Raw genomic sequence first — 15795 nt, 5'->3', positions numbered from 1 at the left:
TATGTGAGGGCTATGGTTTGGAAGCAGACTTGCCCCAAGTGGTCATGTTTCAGGGCTTGGTTCCCGGTGTGATAGAAGGTGATGGGGCTGGTGGGGGGGTCCTTAGATCACTGGGTCCCCTGTACTAAGAAGGGATCAATGCAGTTCTTGTAGGACCCTGTCCTCTCAGTGCCTCCTACCCCTTTCTCTCTGATTTCCTATCTCACCATTTGATCTCCCTTCTTGTCATCCACAATGCTGTCAGCTATGACATAATGTATCCAAGAAGGCCTTCACCAGGGCCAGTACTAGCGGTTTGGACTTTCAGTCTCCAGAACTGAGAGCTAAATAAGCCTCTTTCTCTTATAAAGTACTCAGTCAAGTCTCATACACTATAGTAACCAAAAATGAACTAGTAGAATGAATAAGCATTGACTTTTGAACACAATGATAATAATAAGACTAATTTGAGGGAGGTGAAAACAAGCTGCAACTATCATATTAAATAACAATAACCTGGAAAGATGATGACTGGTGAAGAGGGTGCAGCTCTCAGAAGGAGGGTAGCAATAATGATTAAGTTTAACCTTTGTAAAGACAGGTATGCATTTTAAAAACCGATCAATGTTGTAAAAATGGAAATGGATAACTTTCAAACCAGAAGATTAAAAAGGCAGAATAAGAAAAACCTAATTAAGATGTCATATATACATGTACACATACGTATACACATACGTATACACATATGCACATATGTATATTTAAAATAGCACAAATAAAAATTTAAAAAAAATTGAGCTACATCAGTAATTTAAAAAACTATACAGGTATCAGCAAAATGATGGAATAGGTAGGACTTTTCATGCTTGTCACCTGTAGAATGGTCAATTTGAACAGTTATCCATGAATGAAGAGAACTTGAAACAAGAGCTAAGGAAGTCAGTTGGGTTATTATAGCAGCTGATTGTAGTACAGAAATAATAAAAGATGCATTTAAGAAGATAATAAGGACAGTCTATGCCAGACAGCTTGCCTGGAATTTCATAGATGGACTAACTGGTGAGAGGTTTTCCCAGAAAACTCCAGCCTCCAAAGACTGGCATAAGTCCCCATTTCTTCAAATGCAAAACACCAGTGCATGACCAGGATTCAGAACAATCAGGAAAATGTGACATCATTAAAGGAACAAAATAAAAAACAGCAAGCTAATCCCTTAAAAAAGGAAGTTTAGAAACTGCCTGGCAAAGAATTCAAAATAATCACCTTAAAGAAGCTCTGTAAGTTACAAGAGAATAAAGGTAAACAGCTAAACAAAATCAGGAAAACAACACATGAACAAAATGTTAAGTTCAACAAAGAGATAGAAACCATTAAAAAGGACACAACAAATTCTAGGAATAAAGAACACAATAATTGAACTGAAAAGTTCCACTGAGAACTTTAACAACAGACATGATCAAGTCGAAGAAAGAATCAGTAAACTTGAAGACAGACATGTGAAATCACCTTGTCAGAAGAACACAAAGAAAATGAAATGAAGAAAGCTTATGGGATTTATGGGACAAGAAAAAGAGCAAAGTTTTAAATTTTAGGTGTTAAAAAAGGTGGAAAGAGAGAGAAAGGCTTTTTTTTTAATTTAAAGAAATAATAGCAGAAAATCTTCTAAATACAGAAAGATAAACATCTAAGTACTGGAAGATCAAATGTCTTCAATTATAATCAGTTTAAAACAAGACATCATCAAGATGTATTCAAACCTTCTAAAAATCAAAGACAAAGAGAGGAACCTGGAAGCAACAAGAGAAAAGCAGCATATCACATATAAAAATGTTTCAATAGGCTAGCAGCAGATTTCTCAGCAGGAAACTTGCAGAACAGGAGATACATTCAAAATGTTGAAGTAAAAAACTTCCCAACTAAGACAACTTTATCTGGAAAGGGGAGATAAATTTTATCAGACAAACAGAAGTCAAGGGAATTGATGATCACCAGACCTGTCTTAAGAGAAATGCTAAAGGGAACTCTTTAAGCTGAAGGAAAGGGACAGTAATTAGTAACACAGAAACATGAGAATAAAACTCCCTGGTAAAAGCAAAGACCAGTCAGATCCAGAATACCCTAGTAATATAATGATGGTTTATAAATCATTTATATATTTAGCATGAAGATTAAAGTAAAAAATGTTAAAAATAACTATAATCACAATTTATTAAGTGACCCACACTATATAAAGACATAAATTATGATATTAGAAACACACAATGAGGGTGGTAGGATAAAAGTGTAGATTTTTTTAAATGTAATTAAGGTTAAGTTGTGATTGGCTGAAAACCAATAAAAGGTCTATTATAAGTAGAAGATGTTTTATTTAAGTCTTATGGAAACCACAAAGCAAAAACCCATAGTAGATGCCCAGAAGATCAGAAGTAAGGAATCAAAGTATTAAACTAGAGAAAACGGCCTAACCACCAAGGAAGATGGCAAGAGAGGAAAAGGAATCTATAAAACAGGTCAGGAAACAATGAACAAAATTAAGGTAGTATGTCCTTACATAGCAACAATGACTTAGATTACAAATAGATTAAATTCTCCAGTAGAAAGTCTTAATGGCTTAATGGATTTTAAAAAACCAGCCCCAACTATATGATGTCTCCAAAAGACATATCACCTCTATGGACACACATAGACAGAAAGTTAAGAAATGAAGAAATTTAATGCCAATGAAAACCAAAGAGACTAGGGCTTGCCATATTTATGTTATGTAAGATAGACTAAGTCAAAACTTGTAAAATGAGACAAGGAAGGTCATTATATGATAATAAAAGGATCTTTTCATATGAGGATATAATAATTGTAAATACGTATGCACCCAACATCAGAGGACCTAAATACATAAAGTAAACATTAATTGATCTGGGAAAATAAACAGACTATAATACATAATAGCAGAGGATTTTGATGCATCACATTTCAGCAATGTACTGATTATCTAGGCAGAAAAATCAATAAAGAAACATCAGACTTAAAGTACACCTTAAATCAAATGAGCCAAACAGAACATTCCATTTGACAGAATGCACTTTCAAGCAACAGAAGACACATGGAACATTCTCCAAGATACAGCATATGTTAGGCCACAAAATAAGCCTTAGTAAATTTAAGATGATTGAAATCATATCAAGTATCTGTTCCAACCACAATGGTATGAAACTAGAAATAAATAACGGGGAATTTTGGAAAATTCACAAGTACATGGAAATTGAGCAACATGCTCCTCAACTCCATTGGGTCAAAACCAAAAGAAAAATCAAAAAACATCTCAAGACAAATAAAAATGAACATACAACAAACCAAAACTTCTGCGATGTAGCAAAAGTAGTTTGAAAAGAGATAACAGCATAGGAACCCAAATGAATATCCCAAACAAACAGCCTGATATTACACCTCAAGGAACTAAACAAAGAAAAAACAAATCCAACATTAATAGAAGGACAAAATAGATCAAAACAGAAATGTAACAGACTAAAGAGACGGTAGAAAAGATCAACAAAAATAAGGTTTTTTTCCAAAGATAAAACTGACAAATCTTTACCTAGACTAAAAATAAAAATAGAATCAAACAATAAAGAGGAGACATTAAGCTGATACTACCGAAATACAAGGATTTCAAGAGAAAACTATGACTATTTATATGACAATAAATTGGACAACCTACAAAAATTCATAGATAATATGAAACCTACTAAGACCAAATCATGAAAAACCACCGAATCTGAACAAATCAATAACGAATAAGCATGTTGGTTCCCAAAAGTCTCCCAGAGACAGGTGGCAGGACAATGCAGCAAAGCTATAATAAAAGCTGCTGAAAGAAGCAAGATTTCCAGTGACCAAAAAGAGCCAAAGTAATCCAGAGGTCAATGTTTTCCAAGAGCAAGGAAGTTGGAAAAGGACAACTAAAATCCTTCAGGGTGTTTGGTTTTGAAAAGAAATCCACTAGTGCATATTTATGTAACTGTTTTAAATAAAGGCAAAATATTTCTGGAGCTCGTTACTGGATAAGAAAGCATTCATATTTATCTGCTGTTCCGTATCATCATTTATTTTATTTAAGAACATCAAAAGAGTTTCATTTATATGTCTCCACCCAGTTAAAGAGGGGAAAGAGTGTTCAGAGAGACTTGAAGCTAAGTGGGCAAATCCTTAGGAGCTGTTATGTTCCTACTGTTTGACAAACACTACTGAAATAATAAACCCCATATAGCTCCTTCTACTGTTTTACTTGCTGGCCTGTACCTTTGGAAGTACCTATAGATTTTATGGGACATTTTAGGAACACAAACACCAGACCTGAACCCTCAGTGACTGCAGAGGAAGTATGTGGTCTGGACTTATTTTTCCCCCATAGGTCATACCCACCCCATACCAGGCTATTTCCCACAAAGGTGCTCTGTCAGCCTCAGCAATACCGGCCTCTATTCCAACAAGTTGCTTCCATTTCCACATCTATAAAATGGGGAGAGTGAAAGGACCTATCTCAGGATTATTGTGTGGGTTAAGTAAGAGAATTATCTCAATTCCAATGGTTAAAAGGCTCTGGAAACACTGCCTGGTACATAAAGTATTGAATAAATCTCTCTTAAATGAATAGATAAAAGGATGAATAAATGAATAGATTCATCCACCCACATCCAGGACAGCCAGAAGTCCATGCCAAGCTTTCCCTGATGTTGGGCTAAATTCCAAAGGGTTGACTGGATAGCTGAGGTACTAATTCCCACTACAGGGTTGCCAAGCACCTGCCCTTAGTCTGAAAGAAGACTTCAGAATGTTCCCTGGACTGCAAGTTGTGCATAATTTCAGCCAGTTCCTAATTCAAGTCAAACCTTGTTTCCTTTGCCCCAGTTACTACACAGAACTTTCCCAACCTTTAACCCCTACTAGAATACCTTTGGAGAAATGTCAAAGTAATTTGCCTCCTGGGGAGACATTTGGCTCTGTTAGATTATTTAGGTCCCAATGTCTGTGTGTTTATAGGTAGCTCTGGACTGAAGGGGAGTTGGGTAAATTCTCCTGATGGGTGTATGTGTGTATGACTTTTGCTCTAATGTGTTGGACCTCAGATATCACCTTTAGATCGAAAGTGGAGGGAAGAAGAGAACATGGTCTTTCACAGCATTTTGTCTTTCTCTACTGGGTGGCCAATGTAAGGGGTTTTGACCTTGCTTTTCTTGGCTTGAAAAATCTCTGCTTTTCTCTACTAACCCTAGGTTTGCCCTGGTGTATCAGTCTGTACCTTCTGAGCCAGTGGAATTGAGGCCAAGTCTCTTGCCTACAATCTTGTAAATCTGATGGATAGCTGCAAGGTATGCCCACCTCCCTGCCCATTCTCCAGCTTCTCAAGTCTTCCCTGGTTGATGCTGAGTAGTACTGCCACTTGCTCTTGCTCCTGGCATAGACCATGTGTCCCTGCGACCCACTCTTCCCCTCCCTACTCTCTTCTTCACTGTCATTTGGTCCCCATGTATACACAGACTGGACTGTGGCCTCCAGTGCTCAGAGCTGAGGCCTGGCTCTCAGGAACCTACTCTTGCAGGGAATCCAAATGTTACTCAAACTGTTGAATATGAGGGATGAGGAAACAGACAGAGCTCTGATGTCATTTCACTTTGCAGTCTCACCTTGCAAGCAATAGAAACTATGTCCTATTTAAGCATGAAGGAACTGTTTTCAAAGGACATGAATAGTTCACAAATTCTTCATGAACACTAGGCTCAGAGAGCAGCAGGAGCACAGAGCCTGTCCAAAGAGGCTCCCAATCCCCATGGAACTCCTGCAGATGGAGGTCTGTGCTATTGCTACCACCCTCGCCCAATTATTTCTCTCTTATTTTTGCTCCTTTGCACACTGGCTTGTTGTTCAAAGGTTAAGATGACACATCTGAAGGCTCTGCCCTAGGTCACATGCCTAAACTTTAGTGCAAGAGGTTCATAAGAAGGGACTTTCCCAGATACAGAAGGTAGTGATATTCTAGCTAGGCAAAAATGACAGATGTCTATTGCCTTGGTCTCATCATTCTCTATTCTGTTCTTCACTCCTATCTCCTAAAAACAAGCACTGTCACAATGTCATTTTCACTACAGAATGTCCTGGAGATCTAGACTCTGAGCTTTTGCTTCAGTCGTGGTATGAGCTTCCCCAGCCCAGAGTTTATGACACAGTTTCCATTTTTCCTCCCCAAATTTTCTTGTGCCAGTTTTGAAAAACTAGAAATGTCATCTCTCTCAACTCATCCTGACAGACAGGCTAGGACGGCGTATGCCATCATCTTTCTTCTCTGTTCTGAAGTTTAACACATGCTAACAAATTGTTCATTGTCAGATCAGTTTCTTTGCCTACAAAAGTCTGTAATCGCAGCTCTTATAATGTACAGGGGCCGGGTTGTTGAGATCCACAGTCTTGTTAGGGGTGCTTAAATGATTTCTAGGGCCCTTGAAGAAAACGTGTGCCTCAGAAGATGCTGTCACACAAAGGTTCCCTGAATGTCAGAGCACTTACAGAGACTGAGAATCAAAAGGTCATCATCTGAGGGAGAAGATGCTCCTATCACCCCCCTTTCATGATCTTGAGCAAAGGGCTTTGTATTCATACCACCCCCCCTGCCAACATTTGGTTCCCAAGCTTGTTCTCTTGTATCTGTCTGCCCAGGTCCTGGAATGCAGCCAGCCAACCAACACTGAAAGGATGGATGCTAGCTGCAAAGAGACTGCTTGTCTGCTGTGTACAGAGAGGGTGACAGCAGGACACCACAAGAGCTGCTGGAGGGGAGAGGAAGTGGGCGACTGCAAGCAGGGTGGTCAGAAGAAATGCCTCAAAGATGCCCTGAGAGGCAACAAACCACAAAGCACCACATCTTTAAGTAGCCAAGAGGCAGAGCAGCCTGTTGAGAAGTGACCAGGAGCATGGGACTCCTTTCTGAAAAGAAGTCTCAGTCAGGAAGTGAGTCAAAGAAGCAGAACTGCCAAAGGAGGTAAGGCCCATTATATACTGACAGCAGTTCTGGTGACCAAAACAAAAGCCTACTTCTGTGTGGGCCCCTGTGGAAGGTTCTCCAGGTATTCCAGTGCCCCCAGGAGAAGGTTACATGGTTTAAGATGCTTTAGGGATTAAAGTGGTCTCAAAATGCTTCTGATACTATCCAAGTACTTCCTAGCTCATTTACCATACCTACACCACAGAGAGCATATGAAGTCTTTATGCTAAGGTCACTACATGCCTTGGAACAGATATATTTGCACCTTCGCATGACTTTGGAGCCCAAGAGCAAAACCATGACAAGCTGTTTCATATAACTTTTTACTTCATGCTCTTCCCCATAGGATTTGAGACTGTTTACAATAAACTTAAATGCAATAAAAGAACAAACTATAAAAACAGGAAAAGAACAAAGAGCAAAGTGGAGAAATCATTATGAAGATCTGACAAAAGAAGATAACAGCCCAAATTCTAGCCTTGGATGCTGAGCTCAAATCTAAGAGAAAACCCAGTAGGCTACATAATTCTTAATTTATACTGGGAAATAAAATAAACTTTTCCTTCCTTCTGAACTTGTACCTATATATTAGGCAGTACAGTACTGAGCACACATACAATCATTCATATATATATATATATATATATATATATATATTACTGGTTTTCTTATAACACCTCCTCTCTTCCTCTAAAGCATATTTGCAATACTTTTAAGGCCTGATTCTGTAAGGGTCCAGAGAAATGCAATTCAAAAATGAAACTTTCTGGTCATCTAGAAGCTTAATACAGGAACAGCATTTATAGGCTCATAAAGTCACTCTGTGCTTCAGATTGAGCCTGTTGACTTGCTCACCATTCAAAACCCCTTTTATTAATGTCTCCAGATCCAAATGAGTCAATTATTTTGAAAGATTTTTGCCAACTAAACAAATGTCCTTTTAAGTGTTTTTAAATGTTCATACTTAATTATGAACAAATGTTTCATTTTCCAACACTCTCTGAAATGTTGAAATAGCCTCCATTGCATTAAACTGTCCCTCAAGAATATCTCTTGACTCATCCTGACTTTTAGCAGAAGCCATTTTGCTAAATAACGTACATTTGAGGTAACTAACAAGTACCTGAACTCACTGGAATCATTGATTTACATGCCGTTGCTACAGACAACAGGTATGTGGACTATAAAGACTGTGTCATGCAAGCAGTACAGAATCTTGTATCAGTGTCCTAACAGAGGACCCTAGGCTTCACCTCCAAGCTGGCCAGATTTTTTTTCTGAACCCTGAGCAATCTTTTCTTGTAACAGTAAATTAGTAGTTGAAACTCCAGACTTGTGTATGATAAAATATGAAAGTTAGGACCTAGCCTGGCAGATGTCAAGTGGAGGGCTATCTTCCAAATGCCCATTGCATGTTTTATTCAAAATGAACTGCTTATTGGATGAGTGTACCAATGAAGATGAATACAAAATAAGTTAACTTAGAGTAGAGATTTACCGACTATTATCCAACTGGCTATTATTACAGATTTCAATGTGATTAAAACATAGATTATCCTCCTGGCAATGATTGTGCTTTGAATACAATTAGGGAAGAATGGAAAGGGCAGCTGGGTAGTGACACATCTCAGAGTATGCAAAATCAAACAAGCTGGTAAAGAAAAGGAACAGGGTGATTGTGGATCTGGCTGAAATGGGTCTCTACCCACAAAAGATAGAGTATGAAGAGGGTGGAAGGTGTGATTGAGAAATGAAGGAAAATAGAAAAATGAAGGGTTTTTTTCACAATCAGAGTTTTAAACAAGTGACACCAGGCTGCCGGATTTTCCTCTACCACATTATTTCTAAACCTAAATTGCTTCCGATGTTTTTTCCCTTCATAACACAAATTTTAAAAGATAAATTTAATTGGGATTCAGAGAAAGTTATAACAATGATTTCCTGATTTTAAATTCACATGTGTCCATACAATGTACAGATTCCAGTATGAGTCATCAAGGAATAATATCTTTTGTAATGATTTGTTTTCTAATCTTGAGCATAATTTTCGTGCTCAGTTATGCTTTTGCTTCAGAAGATTCGATGGCAAAGGAAGGGAGGAGGAGCTGGAGTCCAGCATTGAGAATGGCTTCCATCTGTCAGTAGCAGAAGAAAATCTGCCTTTGGTGAAATGAAGACACAGTATATTTTTACCTAGGCTTAGTTAACTCGAATGGGAGACAGAAAAGAAAGAAAGAAAAAAAAATAGAAAGAAAAAAAAAGCTATTTAGATCATGACAATAAAATTCCAAAGCAAAGCATCTTATTCTTCCAGTATCTATCCTTTGGGCTTGATGATATCCTAGAGCTAATAGTAGGTGGTGTGTGACTAGTCCTGTGCCTTGGGCGCCCACACACAGACCACCACTAAACAGGCTCTTGTACCTCACTAACCAACCTCTCACACTCTCCAGGTGGGCCTGTGATGAGGATGGAGACTGCAGAAGAAAGTTACTCCATTTCTCTGTACCCTCTCTGCAGTTAGAAGATAATTCCTCTATCAGCAAAGTGTGAAAGGCTGAACTGGGTCTGTGCATAGCAGATTTCAGGCCTTTCGTTTTCCTCAGACACTTACAGCCAAAGAGTGATTCCTCTCTCCTTCTAATGGAGGGTAATACTTGCTCAATTCTGAATTTCTGCAGGAGTAAAAAGATGTGCTGATACTTTTAAAGGAAGCAAAAAGTATCAGAGGCTGCTCCAACACATCTATGCTGCTAATCTCCTCACCAAACTTTCATTCAATTTTTTTTCTTTTACCAGTTACCTATCCAAGACTTCCTGTGTCCTCAGAGTTTAACTGTTACTAAGGGATGAGTGTCAAACAGTATGGTCTGCTGGCTAGCCACCCAGGCTGCACTATAGCACACAAGGCGATTATGATCTTGAGTGCTGGCCCTTCCTAGAGAAATGCTGATCACACAAAGCCTCTGTTTGTTAAATTCCTAGACAAAACACCTGTCCTCAGGGGCTTAGGTTCCCTCTGTGGGACTTCTTATCTTTTCTTAAATGTAATATTAGAGGTTAGATCATGCTGATGCTAGAAATTTGCATTCCACATAAATACCTTCGTGTTTTGTAAACTGAATGCAATAGTCAGGTCAGGCATGTAATGAAATTAAGAAGTATTGAGCATCAACTTTGCAATAAACCTGCACTGGTTACCCTTTTATTAGTTTTTTAAAAATCAAAGTATTAAATAATTGTCAATTAAGATAAATGTATTTGCATGACATTGATAAAAGTGGTATTCATTATATATTATGATTAGATGCAATTATGCCTACAAGTTGTTTCATTGGGGGTTAATATTATTTTGGGAAGAGATGTCAATATACAAAGCAATGGCACATCTGTTCCCTACAAATTAGGGGTGACTTGTAGGCAAGCCTCCCTTTACATAGTTCTATGCTCATTAGCATTTTGATCTAATTAAATGATACTGCCAACTCTGGGCCATGGCCTGGTTCACTAGGACTTGTGTGGAGGGTGTCTTTTTGATGTAGCAAAAATTGCCTCAATAGCCCAGGGACTGTGTGGAAAGTGTCCTTGAAGCAAGTCATCCAGAGGTCTATGTTCTAATCGATGCACATGGGAAAAGGCTGAGCCCTTGCTGCCAGCAGCCATCTGGGTGGGGTGGGAGCTGTGGGAAGAACACACCTACTAATGGGAACAAGATAACCATCCAGAGAGTGAGCTATGCTGCTCAAGAATGGAGTTTTTGTGACTAAAACTGTGTGTGTGTGTGTGTGTGTGTGTGTGTGTGTGTGTGTGTGTGTGTGTGAAAACTATATGAGCTGTGAAGGATCTTAGTGGAGGTCAGAGTTCCGTTTTTGAGCTGGATCCGTCTACACTTCCTGGCATAAATCATCCCCAGCTAAAGGAACTGGACCCTCCGCTTTCTCAGACCCCTATTTTTGGGGCAGACTCAGTCTGACAGCGATATGAGCACCACAGAGAAGGCTCTCTGTAGAAATAGCAAGGAGGAAAAGACCCTGACCCCTCCAGCTGGCAGTTCTCCTGAGCTCCATCCTCCAAGCAAAGCTGGACCTTGGAAGCTAGACATCTCCTACCCTGACCACATTCAGAAGCCCTGCCTGGGGCCTCCATCTTAGTCTCATGGCCTCTGCACATGCCTCCCAGGCAGGCCCTCAGCTGGGAGTTCTTGGAAATCCTGAGTCAATAGGCGCTTCTGCTTAAGCATGGCAGATAGGTCTCTTTGCTCCTGAGTGGCCACCTCTTGCCCAGGTTGTTATCTCCTTCCAAAGGGATTTAGGACCATTACAAATCCAGACTTCTTTTCCGTTCCTTGGCACTTTCTTTCTTCTTCCTTTCTCTCTTCCTTCCCTCTGGTTCCCCTTCTCCACTCAACACACACTAGAAGTAGGGCTAGAGAAGCTTCTAGACTATGAAGGGAATGCCTATTTCCTCAGTGGCCCCCAAAGTTCCCTCTCTGGAGAACAGCTGGTCTCTGCAGTCTCTGGCACAGCCTCCAGGGAGGGGATCAGTCATGCACGTGGGAGGAAGGAGACTGCCACCTGCTTCCAGCTCCCCCAGTGTTGTAAGGGGTTGGTCCAGCAAGGAGCTGTTCCTAGCCATAAAAAGAAACCTCGAAATCCCAAGGGATCAGCTCAGTAATGAAGGAGTTACCCCAGGGTGTGGGGCTGGGGATATGGAAAGTGGCTGGACACTCTTCTCAGCTTGTCTGATAGAGATGTGACCTGGCACCACTGAAAAGCTTTAAGATTAATGGAGAAAGGGTGAAATCTGACAGCTTTTCCGCTGGTTTCAGTCCTCCTGGGTGGGCCGATTGGTCTTGAGTGTCACTAGCTACTTAATCTTGTGTATCTGAAACAGACTGGCATGTTTGGGGAGCCCAGCCTGCTCTGTATAGACATCAATTGAAGAGACAGATAAAAGGGAACTGCATTGAATTTCTCCTTTAAGCCTTTCACAGGGTACTTTCTGACTGCAAAATGACAAGTGACCCCAGCAGACGCACCCATCCTGTAGTGGATGCTCCTGCCACACCCATGCTGCTGCTGTGACTGCCCCAGTCCACCTGCTTCTGCTCTGTTCCATGCAGACGCCTGCTGCCTAGACCCTCCTTTTTGCTAGCTACCTCTTAGAGTGTTAAACTACAGAAAGGTTTGGGGGCTTGCTTACTCTTTATAACCATGGGTTATAATCATGGCTGATCTAATGGCAGAGATAGAGATCTACAAGCACAGATGTGGACAAGGAAAGGAAGGGAGAGAAAAATCCCCCAACACACCTGTCTCAAATAAATAGTGTTGAACAATTGTTTCATATCCAAAATATCTACCCAACCAAAGAGATTTATAATCAAAATGGTGCTTTCTACATCCCATTTTGTCAAACTGAACACACAAACATAATTCAGGTCAAGTGCCACCCATCAAAGAAGAATGAATAATAAAATGGCAGTGTTTGCCAAGGAGGTTACAATAGGCTGGTTTCTTATATTTTAAAGATCGGGATGTTTTCGTGGTTACTGTGTGACATAGCTCTGTGTCTGCTCTGGTTTGTTCTCAAAGAGTCTCTGACACATCTTAACACATGCTAACTTGTAAACATAATGGTTTATGAGGAACCTGCCATAAACTTAAATAATAGCTCCACTCAGAAATGAGCATCCATGGGTGTATTTCAGATCATCCATCCTAACCTAACTTTCTGATTTTTTAAACCCATGTGCATGGGTGAGTATATAATCGGGTGATGAATAGCTGGGGTTGACTGAAGCCCACAGACTATATGTTAATTGCCCTTAGCCTGGCATCTGGGAACAAGTGAAACTCTGTATTTTCAAACATGGGAGAAAGTCTCATCCTCTTGAGTCTGAAACTCCCCACATTACAAGTGTACACAGTGGGGCTGGGGATGTGGCTCAAGCGGTAGCGCGCTCTCCTGGCATGCGTGCGGCCCGGGTTCGATCCTCAGCACCACATACCAACAAAGATGTTGTGTCCGCTGAGAACTAAAAAATAAATATTAAAAATTCTCTCTCTCTCTCTCACTCTCTCTCCTCTCTCACTCTCTCTTAAAAAAAAAAAGAAAGAAATTGTTTAAAAAAAAAAAAAACAAGTGTACACAGTGTCTTCCTGCAGTGTGCATTTGGCTAAGGTGAAAGGTCTCTTTAAAGCAGAACATTTTCTAGTAAACATACACAAAACTCATCATAAACCAGACTATTTCTTCTGTTTGCCTAAGGAAGATGGAAGACATAAACGGAGCCCAACACCCCAGCAATATGTCACAGGTCTCTATATGCCTTTGAAATATCACCAACTATCTGGCTATTTGTAAATCACCATCTTGTCCTCTCCGGCCAGGGATGTCTGCTGAAAAGAAGACACAGGAAGTCACCGTTGGGCCCTAAAATGGAAAATGAGTACACCAAAGCAATCTCATTCCAATAGTCATCTCAAATATGAGGCTATGCTTCATTTTGTAAGCTTCTTCCTCTTTTAAAGACACAGCCTCACATAGTATCAAAGCATCAGACCAGAACTGACTGAGATGATGTAGAGGAAATCAAAGCCAGTCTGTGCGGCCAGTGAAGAGATGGAAGGCCAATGCATCCCTGTTCCTCCCAGGTGTGGCCATGTTCCCATGTGTTCCCAGGGAACGGAGAAGTAGCTGGCCAAAGAGCATGGAAGGGTACAGGGTGCAGTTTTCATGAATACCAAGAAGTTAAAGGGAAGGAAGGAAATTCAGTACAAAAAGTTGAAATGGGACAGACCACTAAATAAAAAGGACCATTTTTCCTGGACATTGACTGTGGACATTTTTAACACTTATTGAGATATCTGAAATAATGCCTCTCCTCTTCCAAACAAAAAGAAAGGAAAAGGTATGCAGCTATGGACAAGAAACCTGAGAACCCACAGAATAGGAATCCCCAAGTTCCACATCTCAAATGGAGGTTCACACTCCTGAGGAGCCAAAAGATCCAAAGAACACTAAAGTCACCCTGGCTGTAATCCCTGGCAGACTTCAAGTGGTTTCTCCACAGCCATTGTCACGTTAATTTTAATAGGCTCTGCAAGTAGCAGATACAAATGTAAATTAAATTTTGGGATCCTGTAGGACCTCCTCAAGAGAATAAATCTACTTCAGACAGTTTGATGATTTTGAGGAATAAATATGTTAAGAGACAGAACTGAGAAGAAATGAATTTAAAATGCAGCATGAAAGGCTCTCAGCTCCCCAGTATGATATAATCCAGTAGGGCCATTTTTTATTTTCTTCTATTGTTTGGGTTCTTCGCAGCTGCCCAAGAGATTCTTTGGGAAAGCGAAACCCAAGGCTGCGCCACCCAGCCTGACCAAGTGCATTGGCACCGTGGACAGCAGAGCAGAATCCTTTGACAAGAAGATTTCCCGATTGGATGCTGAACTAGTGAAGTATAAGGATCAAATAAAAAAGATGAGAGAGGGTCCTGCAAAGAATATGGTCAAGCAGAAAGCCTTGCAAGTTTTAAAGCAAAAGTGGATGTATGAGCAACAGCGGGACAACCTCACCCAACAGTCCTTTAACATGGAACAAGCCAATGACACCATCCAGTCACTGAAGGATACCAAAACTATGGTTGACGCTATGAAAGTGGGACTAAAGGAAATGAAGAAGGCATACAAGGAAGTGAAAATTGACCAGATTGAGGATTTATAAGACGAGCTAGAGGATATGATGGAAGATGCAAATGAAATTCAAGAAGCACTAAGTCGTAGCTACAGCACCCTAGAATTAGATGAAGATGACCTGGAAGCAGAGTTGGATGCACTGGGTGATGAGCTTCTGGCTGATGAAGATAGTTCTTACTTGGATGAAGCAGCATCTGCAGCTGCAATTCCAGAGGGTGTTCCCACTGACACAAAAAACAAGGATGGAGTCCTGGTGGATGAATTTGGATTGCCACAGATACCTGCTTCATAGACTTTCATCACTGAAGTACACATGTAAAATAAACACATATTGTGGGACTAGGAAATATATCCAGATTTTCCATAACAGATTTAAGTTCCTTTCCCTTCTTTGAAGGAAAGGTTAATTACACTGCTCTTTTATTTTTTTTCCGTTAAGAAATTCATTGCTTGGGGAAGCTTTCTTATACTAAAATTTGATTCTTTTTCTCTTATGAAAGATTAACTTAAAAGTATCTTTGGCTTTATATGACTCATTTTCACTCATTAATAACAATTTGAAATAAAACCAAGGATATGAAATCTTAAATTTTGTGACAGTGTAACTCTACAGTCTCAATATGACCTGATAAATTGATGAAGTGAAAATGAGATTATTGAGACTGTTTTTTTTTAAAGAAAGAGTGAGAGAGGAGAGAGAGAGAGAGAAAGAATTTTTAATATTTATTTTTCAGTTCTCGGCGGACACAACATCTTTGTTGGTATGTGGTGCTGAGGATCGAACCCGGGTCGCACGCATACCAAGCGAGCGCGCTACCGCTTGAGCCACATCCCCAGCCCCTGAGACTGTTTATATTATGATTCAAAACCATTTTCTATTGTGGCATATAGGTGGCTCAAAGTAATGGCTCTTTTGATAGGTTTTGTTGTGTCTTGTGAGCAAATCATGTGTCCAGTGTTGGAATGGAATTGTCGATACAGTATCACAAGTGAATATTTTGACTTTGTCATTCCCTCAGTATTACAGCCTGACTTGTAATCAATAATGAATATTTCTTGATATTTAATGTATAGAGAACA

The 15795-nt window shown here is 39.9% G+C and overlaps 1 pseudogene; it reads left to right on the top strand.

The window, feature by feature from the left end:
* Nucleotides 1-6941: 6941 nt before the first annotated feature.
* LOC101954602 (charged multivesicular body protein 5 pseudogene) lies at nucleotides 6942-15190 on the top strand (annotated as a pseudogene).
* The last annotated feature ends 605 nt before the right edge of the window (nucleotides 15191-15795 follow it).

Source organism: Ictidomys tridecemlineatus, chromosome 1 (genome assembly GCF_052094955.1).
Source record: "Ictidomys tridecemlineatus isolate mIctTri1 chromosome 1, mIctTri1.hap1, whole genome shotgun sequence".
Classification (NCBI taxonomy): domain Eukaryota; kingdom Metazoa; phylum Chordata; class Mammalia; order Rodentia; family Sciuridae; genus Ictidomys; species Ictidomys tridecemlineatus.
Note: the sequence above shows the minus strand (reverse complement) of the source record. Positions and strands in the feature narration are given on the sequence as shown.